Here is a 12,953-nt window from a genome sequence, read left to right as displayed (position 1 = left end):
TGGACATGGTGTCTCATAACGGCAATATAATGCTATCATATCACCCTGTACCATACTTTCTGTACTTTTTTATGGTATAGAATCTAATACAAGCAACAAGCCATTCATATCTTTGTGTACCACGGTAAAGAATGAACTAAATGCAACTAGCTTTCATGTTTATCTGTACCGTACATGGAACGCAAAGATATAAACAAATCACATGTTGGTGTACCATGAAAAATTATTGTATTAAAGCCATATGTTGAATATTACAATAATATGTGAGTAAAAACATATCAGTTATCATTCAGAGACAACGGAAATCAGTTCTTTGTAATAACGCGACGATTTCACGTATGTCGTAAAATATCTCGTGGTAACGTATTTTACCCATATAGCGTCGACTCATTATGTTTATACATATGTCTGGTCCATACCCGATACTTTTATTTGATATCATAAATTAAACAAAATGTGAACCAATGTTGTATAAACATGTTACATGTATCATTAACATGTTATGTGTCATTTAATACACCTTGGGTAACCTTATACACATTTGTATACCTAGCCGCCCAACACGTTAAATAGTTCACAATATATTATTTGTATTCTTCGAAATATTTTATATTCTCTTTCGTTTTCTCGATTTTATGAAATAAAGTATTTTAAACAAACTTTCGTTTCTTCTTTGATGAGGAGATAGATTTTTAAGAGAGTGAATTATTATCCGTAAAGAACGTGATTTGCCTTAATATAATTTTTTCCTTAATCTATCTTAAACAACAAAACTTAACCATCGAGAGACAAATTATGCATAAAGCAGCATTTAACATTTAAAATATTATAAATGGAATTTAAACAACAAACTGTTTGGCTTCACAGAATTATGTTAAAAGCAGCATTTAATCATAATAACTTTGGATTTTTATCAAACATCAGAAATATCGTATTATATCTTTTGTTTTTCTTTGATAATGCATTCAAATTTTGGGGATTGCTTATATTATCTTACTGATAACAATAAGTATAGTTCTAAAAAGGACAGGTTACTTTCGAATTTTATCAAACATCAGAAATATTGCATTTTTTGTTTCGTTTTCTTTGAAAATGCATTCAAATTTCGGGGATTGCTAACAATAAGGGTATTTTTTTCTAACAATTGACAGATTATCCTACTATTATGGGATTGTGTTGAAGCCTTACGATTAATATTACCATTACATGTAGGTCAAGAAATATCAGTAATCATTCAGAGACAACGGAAAACAGTTATTTTTGATAACGTGACGGTCTCACATATGTCATAAAACTAGGACATCACGTGATATCCACTTCTACACATATAGCTTCTGACTCATTATGTTTACCAACAGGCCTGGTCGTTATCACTTACCTTCGTTTGATATCACAAATAAAATGTTATTCAAGGTTCTTTATCACAAAGAGTATGAACATGTTACACGACACAAAAATGTATTTCATTGGATAGACCACGAGGAACCTAGTAAACATACGTATACCTTGCTGCCGTTTTGTATTCTTTGAAATGTTTTAAATCGTCTTTCGCTTTCTTGATTTTATGAAATATAAGTGTTATAAACAAACCTCCGTATCCTCCCTGATGGGATTATTTTAATGGAAGGGCATTATTTTCCGTTAATAACGTGACTTTCCTTAATGTCATTTAAACAACAAAACTTACTGTTATCGCCCCCTCTTTTGGTATTCAATGTAAATTTCCCTTCCCTTCAATACAGTATACATAGTGGCATTGCACCCAAGTACACATACATCTTTTTGACATTAAATCAATCAAATGTGCCTGAAAGACAAGTTGACATTATAGAAAACGAAAGAAATTAACGGTGGAATTAAAAGGTGTCCTGCAGTCGATTGACATGTTAAGCAATAATTGTCTGGTAGCTTTATGAAATTCTTGGTTTCCTTTCATTTGTTAACCTTGTTTAAACTAATTGTAATTTATTTCCATTTTCTCTTTTGCATAACTACATTATTGTTATAAGAATAGGGTTTTTTTTTGTTGTTTTTTTTTTTATCTCAAACGGGGTGATACATTTCTAGAAGGAAGGGCAATAATTTGTGATATTTATCAAACATCAGAAATATTACATTTTTACTTTCGTTTTCTGTGATAATGCATTCAAATTTCGGGGATCGCTTATATTATCTTACTGATAACAATAAGTATAGTTCTAAAAAGGACAGGTTTTCCTACTGTTACGGGATTGTGTTGAAGCCTTACATTTAATATTACCATTACATGTAGGTCAGGAAATATCAGTTGTCATTCTGAGACAACGGGAACAGTTTATTTGTGATAACGTGACGGTCTCATATATGTCATAAAACTAAGAAATCACGTGATATCTTATTCTACATATCAGCAGGCCTGGTCGTTATCACAAAACCTCATCTGATATCATAAATAAAATGTTATTCAACGTTCTTTATCACAAATAGTATAAACATGTTACACGACACAAAAATGTGTTTCATTGGATAGACCATGAGTAACCTAGTATACATACGTGTACCTAGCTGCCTTTTTGTATTCTTGGAAATATTTTACATTCTCTTTCGTTTTCTCGATTTTATGAAATAAAGTATTATAAGCAAACCTTAGTTTCTATTCTAATGGGGAGATATATTTTTAGGGGAGCGCTTTTCTATCCGTTAATAACCTATTTTTATAAATCACAACAAAATCACTTCATTCTTTCAAATAAGAAATGTCATTTCAACAACAAAACCTTCCTATCGAGAAACAAACTATGCATATAGCAGCAGGAACAAACACTTACATTGTAGAATTTAACAAATATGTATTTTATGTGATAATAAAATGAAACCATGTTTTAGCTTACCTCCGTTATAAATGGGTTGCCGTCTAGAGAGTCGTTCCAGCAGAATCTTAAATTTTCAAGTATTTGGAACGCTCGCTTTACAGTTCTAAGTGTTTATGTAATGGCGGACCTAGTTGGAAAACCCCCAAAGACCACGTGATACTCTAATAGCCATATACATTTTCCTAACCAGTTATCCAAAGGATGATTAACTTAACGATTGTTAAAGGCAAATTTTCAGTATGATAGGAATGAAAGATAATTATCTGGATATAATTTTTTTACCATAGGGTTGTCATTTGAATTCCAACTACATAAAACAAAGGTTTATACTTTGATAATATCGAATACAATAAATGCTCCTTCCGTGATTGTTGAAATGCATTTATTGAATTACCCTATCAATTAAGTGCTCATTTTGCTTAGTTAAACTTCAATCGGTATTCATACATCTTTAATCGAATTGGTTTTTTAGACCATCTTAAGGATATAAATCGCACATCCATTAATACATTTAAGTCGTTTTAAGATCTCTCTACATCCGTTCGAGATATTTCAAATACATTTAAATGTATATCTAACATATCACAAGATATCACTGTTCCATTGAAATATAACAGACATAGAAATTACCTAATTTAATTTGATATCCTTAATTCATTTAAGAAGATCTGTTATTGACTTATATATATCCTCATGTCTTTAAAAGACAGCTCTATATCAATTATGTATATATTTTGTACATTTAAAATATTACTCAAAAACGTATAAACATATCTTATTTTGATCAAATGCCCATTTTTTTATTTAAAGATATCTGACATACTGTTATCGACCTCTCTTAGGGTATTCAATGTAGAGTTCGCTTCCCATACAGAAATTGTACACCAAGGTGTGACACCCAAGTACGGTCACATCTTTCTAACAATGTAATCAACTGAATTTGTCAGAAAAGAGAGTTGACAATACCGAAAAGGAATGGAAAACAGCGGGAAATCGTTTTGTTTAAACGGTTGATTGAATTAGTGTTCTGCAGTTGCTCGTCCTTCAAAGCGATTCTTTGTCTGGTAGCATTATTAAATTTCTGGTTTTCCTTGTTTTATTTGTCTTCTTTAAACTGATTTAAATCCCTTTTCGTTTTCTAGATTGTATCAATACATTATTGTAATTAATAAGAACTAATGTTTGTTTTTATCTCAGATGAGACAATACTATTTTAGAAAGAGGGGCGTTTAGTTCCTTAAATCAATTGAACATAATCGCTTCATTTTGTCGAATTATAAATGTGATTCATACAACAGAACTTTGTGCTATCATGAAATTATGTAACAGGAGGCATTTGACAATAATTACTTTCGATTTTTATCAAACATCAGAAATATTGCATTTCTAGTTTCGTTTTCTTGATAATGCATTCAAATTTCTGGGATTGCTAACATTCACTTTACTGATAACAATAAGGGTAATTTTTCTAACAATTGACAGATTATCCTACTATTATGGGATTGTGTTGAAGCGTTACGATTGATATTACCATTACATTTAGGTCAAGAAATATCAGTTATCATTCAGAGAGAACGGAAAACAGTTCTTTTTGATAACGTGACGGTCTCACATATGTCATAAAACTAGGACATCACGTGATATCGACTTCTACACATATAGCTTCTGACTCATTATGTTTACCAACAGGCCTGGTCGTTATCACATACCTTCATTTGATATCATAAATAAAATGTTATTCAAGGTTCTTTATCACAAATAGTATGAACATGTTACACGATACAAAAATGTATTTCATTGGATAGACCACGAGGAACCTAGTAAACATACGTATACCTAGCTGCCGTTTTGTATTCTTGGAAATGTTTTAAATCGTCTTTCGCTTTCTTGATTTTATGAAATATAAGTGTTATAAACAAACCTCCGTATCCTCCCTGATGGGATTATTTTAATGGAAGGGCATTATTTTCCGTTAATAACGTGACTTTCCTTAATGTCATTTAAACAACAAAACTTACTGTTATCGCCCCCTCTTTTGGTATTCAATGTAAATTTCCCTTCCCTTCAATACATTATACATAGTGGCATTGCACCCAAGTACGCATACATCTTTTTGACATTAAATCAATCAAATGTGCCTGAAAGATAAGTTGACATTATAGAAAACGAAAGAAATTAACGGTGGAATTAAAAGGTGTCCTGCAGTCGATTGACATGTTAAGCAATAATTGTCTGGTAGCTTTATGAAATTCTTGGTTTCCTTTCATTTGTTAACCTTGTTTAAACTAATTGTAATTTATTTCCATTTTCTCTTTTGTATAACTACATTATTGTTATAAGAATAGGTTGTTTTGTTATTTTTTTTATCTCAAACGGGGTGATACATTTCTAGAAGGAAGGGCAATAATTTGTGATATTTATCAAACATCAGAAATATTACATTTTTACTTTCGTTTTCTGTGATAATGCATTCAAATTTCGGGGATCGCTTATATTATCTTACTGATAACAATAAGTATAGTTCTAAAAAGGACAGGTTTTCCTACTGTTACGGGATTGTGTTGAAGCCTTACATTTAATATTACCATTACATGTAGGTCAGGAAATATCAGTTGTCATTCTGAGACAACGGGAACAGTTTATTTGTGATAACGTGACGGTCTCATATATGTCATAAAACTAAGAAATCACGTGATATCTTATTCTACATATCAGCAGGCCTGGTCGTTATCACAAAACCTCATCTGATATCATAAATAAAATGTTATTCAACGTTCTTTATCACAAATAGTATAAACATGTTACACGACACAAAAATGTGTTTCATTGGATAGACCATGAGTAACCTAGTATACATACGTGTACCTAGCTGCCTTTTTGTATTCTTGGAAATATTTTACATTCTCTTTCGTTTTCTCGATTTTATGAAATAAAGTATTATAAGCAAACCTTAGTTTCTATTCTAATGGGGAGATATATTTTTAGGGGAGCGCTTTTCTATCCGTTAATAACCTATTTTTATAAATCACAACAAAATCACTTCATTCTTTCAAATAAGAAATGTCATTTCAACAACAAAACCTTCCTATCGAGAAACAAACTATGCATATAGCAGCAGGAACAAACACTTACATTGTAGAATTTAACAAATATGTATTTTATGTGATAATAAAATGAAACCATGTTTTAGCTTACCTCCGTTATAAATGGGTTGCCGTCTAGAGAGTCGTTCCAGCAGAATCTTAAATTTTCAAGTATTTGGAACGCTCGCTTTACAGTTCTAAGTGTTTATGTAATGGCGGACCTAGTTGGAAAACCCCCAAAGACCACGTGATACTCTAATAGCCATATACATTTTCCTAACCAGTTATCCAAAGGATGATTAACTTAACGATTGTTAAAGGCAAATTTTCAGTATGATAGGAATGAAAGATAATTATCTGGATATAATTTTTTTACCATAGGGTTGTCATTTGAATTCCAACTACATAAAACAAAGGTTTATACTTTGATAATATCGAATACAATAAATGCTCCTTCCGTGATTGTTGAAATGCATTTATTGAATTACCCTATCAATTAAGTGCTCATTTTGCTTAGTTAAACTTCAATCGGTATTCATACATCTTTAATCGAATTGGTTTTTTAGACCATCTTAAGGATATAAATCGCACATCCATTAATACATTTAAGTCGTTTTAAGATCTCTCTACATCCGTTCGAGATATTTCAAATACATTTAAATGTATATCTAACATATCACAAGATATCACTGTTCCATTGAAATATAACAGACATAGAAATTACCTAATTTAATTTGATATCCTTAATTCATTTAAGAAGATCTGTTATTGACTTATATATATCCTCATGTCTTTAAAAGACAGCTCTATATCAATTATGTATATATTTTGTACATTTAAAATATTACTCAAAAACGTATAAACATATCTTATTTTGATCAAATGCCCATTTTTTTATTTAAAGATATCTGACATACTGTTATCGACCTCTCTTAGGGTATTCAATGTAGAGTTCGCTTCCCATACAGAAATTGTACACCAAGGTGTGACACCCAAGTACGGTCACATCTTTCTAACAATGTAATCAACTGAATTTGTCAGAAAAGAGAGTTGACAATACCGAAAAGGAATGGAAAACAGCGGGAAATCGTTTTGTTTAAACGGTTGATTGAATTAGTGTTCTGCAGTTGCTCGTCCTTCAAAGCGATTCTTTGTCTGGTAGCATTATTAAATTTCTGGTTTTCCTTGTTTTATTTGTCTTCTTTAAACTGATTTAAATCCCTTTTCGTTTTCTAGATTGTATCAATACATTATTGTAATTAATAAGAACTAATGTTTGTTTTTATCTCAGATGAGACAATACTATTTTAGAAAGAGGGGCGTTTAGTTCCTTAAATCAATTGAACATAATCGCTTCATTTTGTCGAATTATAAATGTGATTCATACAACAGAACTTTGTGCTATCATGAAATTATGTAACAGGAGGCATTTGACAATAATTACTTTCGATTTTTATCAAACATCAGAAATATTGCATTTCTAGTTTCGTTTTCTTGATAATGCATTCAAATTTCTGGGATTGCTAACATTCACTTTACTGATAACAATAAGGGTAATTTTTCTAACAATTGACAGATTATCCTACTATTATGGGATTGTGTTGAAGCGTTACGATTGATATTACCATTACATTTAGGTCAAGAAATATCAGTTATCATTCAGAGAGAACGGAAAACAGTTCTTTTTGATAACGTGACGGTCTCACATATGTCATAAAACTAGGACATCACGTGATATCGACTTCTACACATATAGCTTCTGACTCATTATGTTTACCAACAGGCCTGGTCGTTATCACATACCTTCATTTGATATCATAAATAAAATGTTATTCAAGGTTCTTTATCACAAATAGTATGAACATGTTACACGATACAAAAATGTATTTCATTGGATAGACCACGAGGAACCTAGTAAACATACGTATACCTAGCTGCCGTTTTGTATTCTTGGAAATGTTTTAAATCGTCTTTCGCTTTCTTGATTTTATGAAATATAAGTGTTATAAACAAACCTCCGTATCCTCCCTGATGGGATTATTTTAATGGAAGGGCATTATTTTCCGTTAATAACGTGACTTTCCTTAATGTCATTTAAACAACAAAACTTACTGTTATCGCCCCCTCTTTTGGTATTCAATGTAAATTTCCCTTCCCTTCAATACATTATACATAGTGGCATTGCACCCAAGTACGCATACATCTTTTTGACATTAAATCAATCAAATGTGCCTGAAAGATAAGTTGACATTATAGAAAACGAAAGAAATTAACGGTGGAATTAAAAGGTGTCCTGCAGTCGATTGACATGTTAAGCAATAATTGTCTGGTAGCTTTATGAAATTCTTGGTTTCCTTTCATTTGTTAACCTTGTTTAAACTAATTGTAATTTATTTCCATTTTCTCTTTTGTATAACTACATTATTGTTATAAGAATAGGTTGTTTTGTTATTTTTTTTATCTCAAACGGGGTGATACATTTCTAGAAGGAAGGGCAATAATTTGTGATATTTATCAAACATCAGAAATATTACATTTTTACTTTCGTTTTCTGTGATAATGCATTCAAATTTCGGGGATCGCTTATATTATCTTACTGATAACAATAAGTATAGTTCTAAAAAGGACAGGTTTTCCTACTGTTACGGGATTGTGTTGAAGCCTTACATTTAATATTACCATTACATGTAGGTCAGGAAATATCAGTTGTCATTCTGAGACAACGGGAACAGTTTATTTGTGATAACGTGACGGTCTCATATATGTCATAAAACTAAGAAATCACGTGATATCTTATTCTACATATCAGCAGGCCTGGTCGTTATCACAAAACCTCATCTGATATCATAAATAAAATGTTATTCAACGTTCTTTATCACAAATAGTATAAACATGTTACACGACACAAAAATGTGTTTCATTGGATAGACCATGAGTAACCTAGTATACATACGTGTACCTAGCTGCCTTTTTGTATTCTTGGAAATATTTTACATTCTCTTTCGTTTTCTCGATTTTATGAAATAAAGTATTATAAGCAAACCTTAGTTTCTATTCTAATGGGGAGATATATTTTTAGGGGAGCGCTTTTCTATCCGTTAATAACCTATTTTTATAAATCACAACAAAATCACTTCATTCTTTCAAATAAGAAATGTCATTTCAACAACAAAACCTTCCTATCGAGAAACAAACTATGCATATAGCAGCAGGAACAAACACTTACATTGTAGAATTTAACAAATATGTATTTTATGTGATAATAAAATGAAACCATGTTTTAGCTTACCTCCGTTATAAATGGGTTGCCGTCTAGAGAGTCGTTCCAGCAGAATCTTAAATTTTCAAGTATTTGGAACGCTCGCTTTACAGTTCTAAGTGTTTATGTAATGGCGGACCTAGTTGGAAAACCCCCAAAGACCACGTGATACTCTAATAGCCATATACATTTTCCTAACCAGTTATCCAAAGGATGATTAACTTAACGATTGTCAAAGGCAAATTTTCAGTATGATAGGAATGAAAGATAATTATCTGGATATAATTTTTTTACCATAGGGTTGTCATTTGAATTCCAACTACATAAAACAAAGGTTTATACTTTGATAATATCGAATACAATAAATGCTCCTTCCGTGATTGTTGAAATGCATTTATTGAATTACCCTATCAATTAAGTGCTCATTTTGCTTAGTTAAACTTCAATCGGTATTCATACATCTTTAATCGAATTGGTTTTTTAGACCATCTTAAGGATATAAATTGCACATCCATTAATACATTTAAGTCGTATTAAGATCTCTCTACATCCGTTCGAGATATTTCAAATACATTTAAATGTATATCTAACATATCACAAGATATCACTGTTCCATTGAAATATAACAGACATAGAAATTACCTAATTTAATTTGATATCCTTAATTCATTTAAGAAGATCTGTTATTGACTTATATATATCCTCATGTCTTTAAAAGACAGCTCTATATCAATTATGTATATATTTTGTACATTTAAAATATTACTCAAAAACGTATAAACATATCTTATTTTGATCAAATGCCCATTTTTTTATTTAAAGATATCTGACATACTGTTATCGACCTCTCTTAGGGTATTCAATGTAGAGTTCGCTTCCCATACAGAAATTGTACACCAAGGTGTGACACCCAAGTACGGTCACATCTTTCTAACAATGTAATCAACTGAATTTGTCAGAAAAGAGAGTTGACAATACCGAAAAGGAATGAAAAACAGCGGGAAATCGTTTTGTTTAAACGGTTGATTGAATTAGTGTTCTGCAGTTGCTCGTCCTTCAAAGCGATTCTTTGTCTGGTAGCATTATTAAATTTCTGGTTTTCCTTGTTTTATTTGTCTTCTTTAAACTGATTTAAATCCCTTTTCGTTTTCTAGATTGTATCAATACATTATTGTAATTAATAAGAACTAATGTTTGTTTTTATCTCAGATGAGACAATACTTTTTTAGAAAGAGGGACGTTTAGTTCCTTAACTCAATTGAACATAATCGCTTCATTTTGTCGAATTATAAATGTGATTCATACAACAGAACTTTGTGCTATCATGAAATTATGTAACAGGAGGCATTCGACAATAATTACTTTCGATTTTTATCAAACATCAGAAATATTGCATTTCTAGTTTCGTTTTCTTGATAATGAATTCAAATTTCTGGGATTGCTAACATTCACTTTACTGATAACAATAAGGGTAATTTTTCTAACAATTGACAGATTATCCTACTATTATGGGATTGTGTTGAAGCCTTACGATTGATATTACCATTACATTTAGGTCAAGAAATATCAGTTATCATTCAGAGACAACGGAAAACAGTTCTTTTTGATAACGTGACGGTCTCACATATGTCATAAAACTAGGACATCACGTGATATCGATTTCTACACATATAGCTTCTGACTCATTATGTCTACCAACAGGCCTGGTCGTTATCACATACCTTCATTTGATATCATAAATAAAATGTTATTCAAGGTTCTTCATCACAAATAGTATAAACATGTTACACGACACAAAAATATATTTCATTGGATAGACCACGAGTAACCTAGTAAACATACGTATACCTAGCTGCCGTTTTGTATTCTTTGAAATGTTTTACATTCTCTTTCGTTTTCTCGATTTTATGAAATATAAGTAGTATAAACAAACCTCCGTATCCTGTCCGTATATGACAATATTTACAGGCCTCGGTAATCCCGGCCAGTCGGAATACCTCCACAGTGCACTTTTTGTCACGCATCAGTTCATCCATTGCATACATAAGCCATTTAGGGTGGGCTTGTTTGACAACACTGATATTAAAATCAACCGACACTTTCACGATCTCTACTCTTTCTTGTATTTGCGAAGACACATGTGCCGCGTACCACTAAACACATTTTGTTTGATCATTATGTGTACATCGCTCTTTGTAAGCAATAGAACGTGACGGATTCGACCGAAATCCATCCAGTGAATAAATCTCGCCCTATCTTACCTGTACTCTATTAATCTGCACTGTGCTGTCACGCCGATAAATTTAAACTTCTTACTTACCAGAAAAAACCGGGGTTTAAAAGATTGATTTCAGGAAATATAATCCAAACGAATTTGTCCCCATACAAAAACAACGAAACTTAGCCCCAACGAATATATATGCTTCTACAGCAACTCGAACAAATATAATTTTATTCAATATGAATACATCTTTAATCGAGATAAAGTGTTCATTGCATTGTAAAGATATATTTCTGACATTTACCGATATCTTGGAATGTTTTCAGAGTTACTTCCCCTGTGAGAGAAATATCTATTATGTATAAAGGTATCAATGTTACATTCAATCATATACAGACATACGGATTATCAAATTAAAGGAGATATCCTTAATTCATTAAAATAAACCTGCTATTGACTTAAGGATATCCTCATGTCTTAAAAAGATACCTTGATTTCAATTAAATTTATCTCTTTTACATTTAAAGTATTACTCAATAATATTTCAATACATCTTCATTTGAATTAAAATGATTTTTTCTACTTAAAGATACCTGCAATAATGTTTCCTTTTTCTGTCCAGAAATTAAACACCTGACCCGTTTAGAAGCGAATTCTTAAATAACAGAACACACAACAGTATTCCTCTTTAATGAAGTAGTAGAGAGGATATCTATCTTTAAGAACGTATCAAGATTATGCTAACCACGCATGATTGACATGTTGCTAAATCAAACTGATAAACATTTGTTGAATAAAAGATTTTTTTTTTTTTTTTAAAACGGACCAACACATTTTATTTTATTTAAGTTGTGAGCTACAGAGTCGTGGTGTGATCTTGTAAGGCAAGTGTCTTATCTAGACAGATTGGGACACACCGCGGCAGGTGTCAATGTGAGACAATAACACTACAGAGGATAGGTCAATCTTTAAAGCTCCAGGTTACAGGGTAAAGTAATCCCTCACCGAGGAAGAGTACTTTATCTCTTATTCACACACTTAAATACGAGTTATCTCCCATCCTGTCGATAGGTAATACAACGAAGTGCAATCAGAGTATTGTTAGCTTGATATTTAGCTTTCATTTATGTTGTACGTCGTGATAAATCTGAACTTATGTCAGTAAATATTGTTCTTACAAACGTTAAAATACTTTTAGTCATGTACTTTATAGAAAATGTCAAGTTTTGTTCATAACTTAAAATGCCATAAATATTCGTTAATTTCTGGTTAGTGCTATCAAAACCAGCGGATATCTTTATTATGGGGGAAGGGGGGTGGGGTGGGGGGTCAGCTGGTCAGTAAGAGACCTTTACAAACCTTGACCATTCACGGCATTGTCCAGTGGTAGAAAGGATTATGCTTGTTGTAATCACACATGGGAGTATCAATTTGTTCTTTGTTTGATGAAAGTACTGCCAGGATCCTCTTATCGTGAACAGTCTCAGCAATTAGGGATGACCCAATGTTGGTGTGTACTGTATGAAAAGAAGTTTTGA

At 31.6% G+C, this 12,953-nt stretch overlaps 1 protein-coding gene across 5 annotated transcripts in view; it reads right to left on the bottom strand.

Moving 5' to 3' along the window:
- Positions 1–11,430, bottom strand: part of LOC110450188 (titin-like) — a 37,468-nt gene extending 26,038 nt beyond the window's left edge. Inside the window, exons 1-2 of one of the 5 annotated variants that reach the window (XM_021497497.1) lie at positions 5,865–11,087; positions 2,871–2,916 (exon numbers count right to left, since the gene is read on the bottom strand). The gene's annotated coding sequence lies outside the window, so the exon portion shown is untranslated. Of the gene's footprint in view, positions 1–2,870; positions 11,088–11,127 lie in introns of those variants that run through there. The other 4 variants (XM_021497496.1, XM_021497498.1, XM_021497495.1 and 1 more) reach the window with 4 other exon arrangements.
- Positions 11,431–12,953: the final 1,523 nt, after the last annotated feature.

The sequence above is a fragment of the Mizuhopecten yessoensis genome, unplaced genomic scaffold, assembly GCF_002113885.1.
Source record: "Mizuhopecten yessoensis strain PY_sf001 unplaced genomic scaffold, ASM211388v2 scaffold5091, whole genome shotgun sequence".
NCBI classification, from domain to species: domain Eukaryota; kingdom Metazoa; phylum Mollusca; class Bivalvia; order Pectinida; family Pectinidae; genus Mizuhopecten; species Mizuhopecten yessoensis.
Note: the sequence above shows the minus strand (reverse complement) of the source record. Positions and strands in the feature narration are given on the sequence as shown.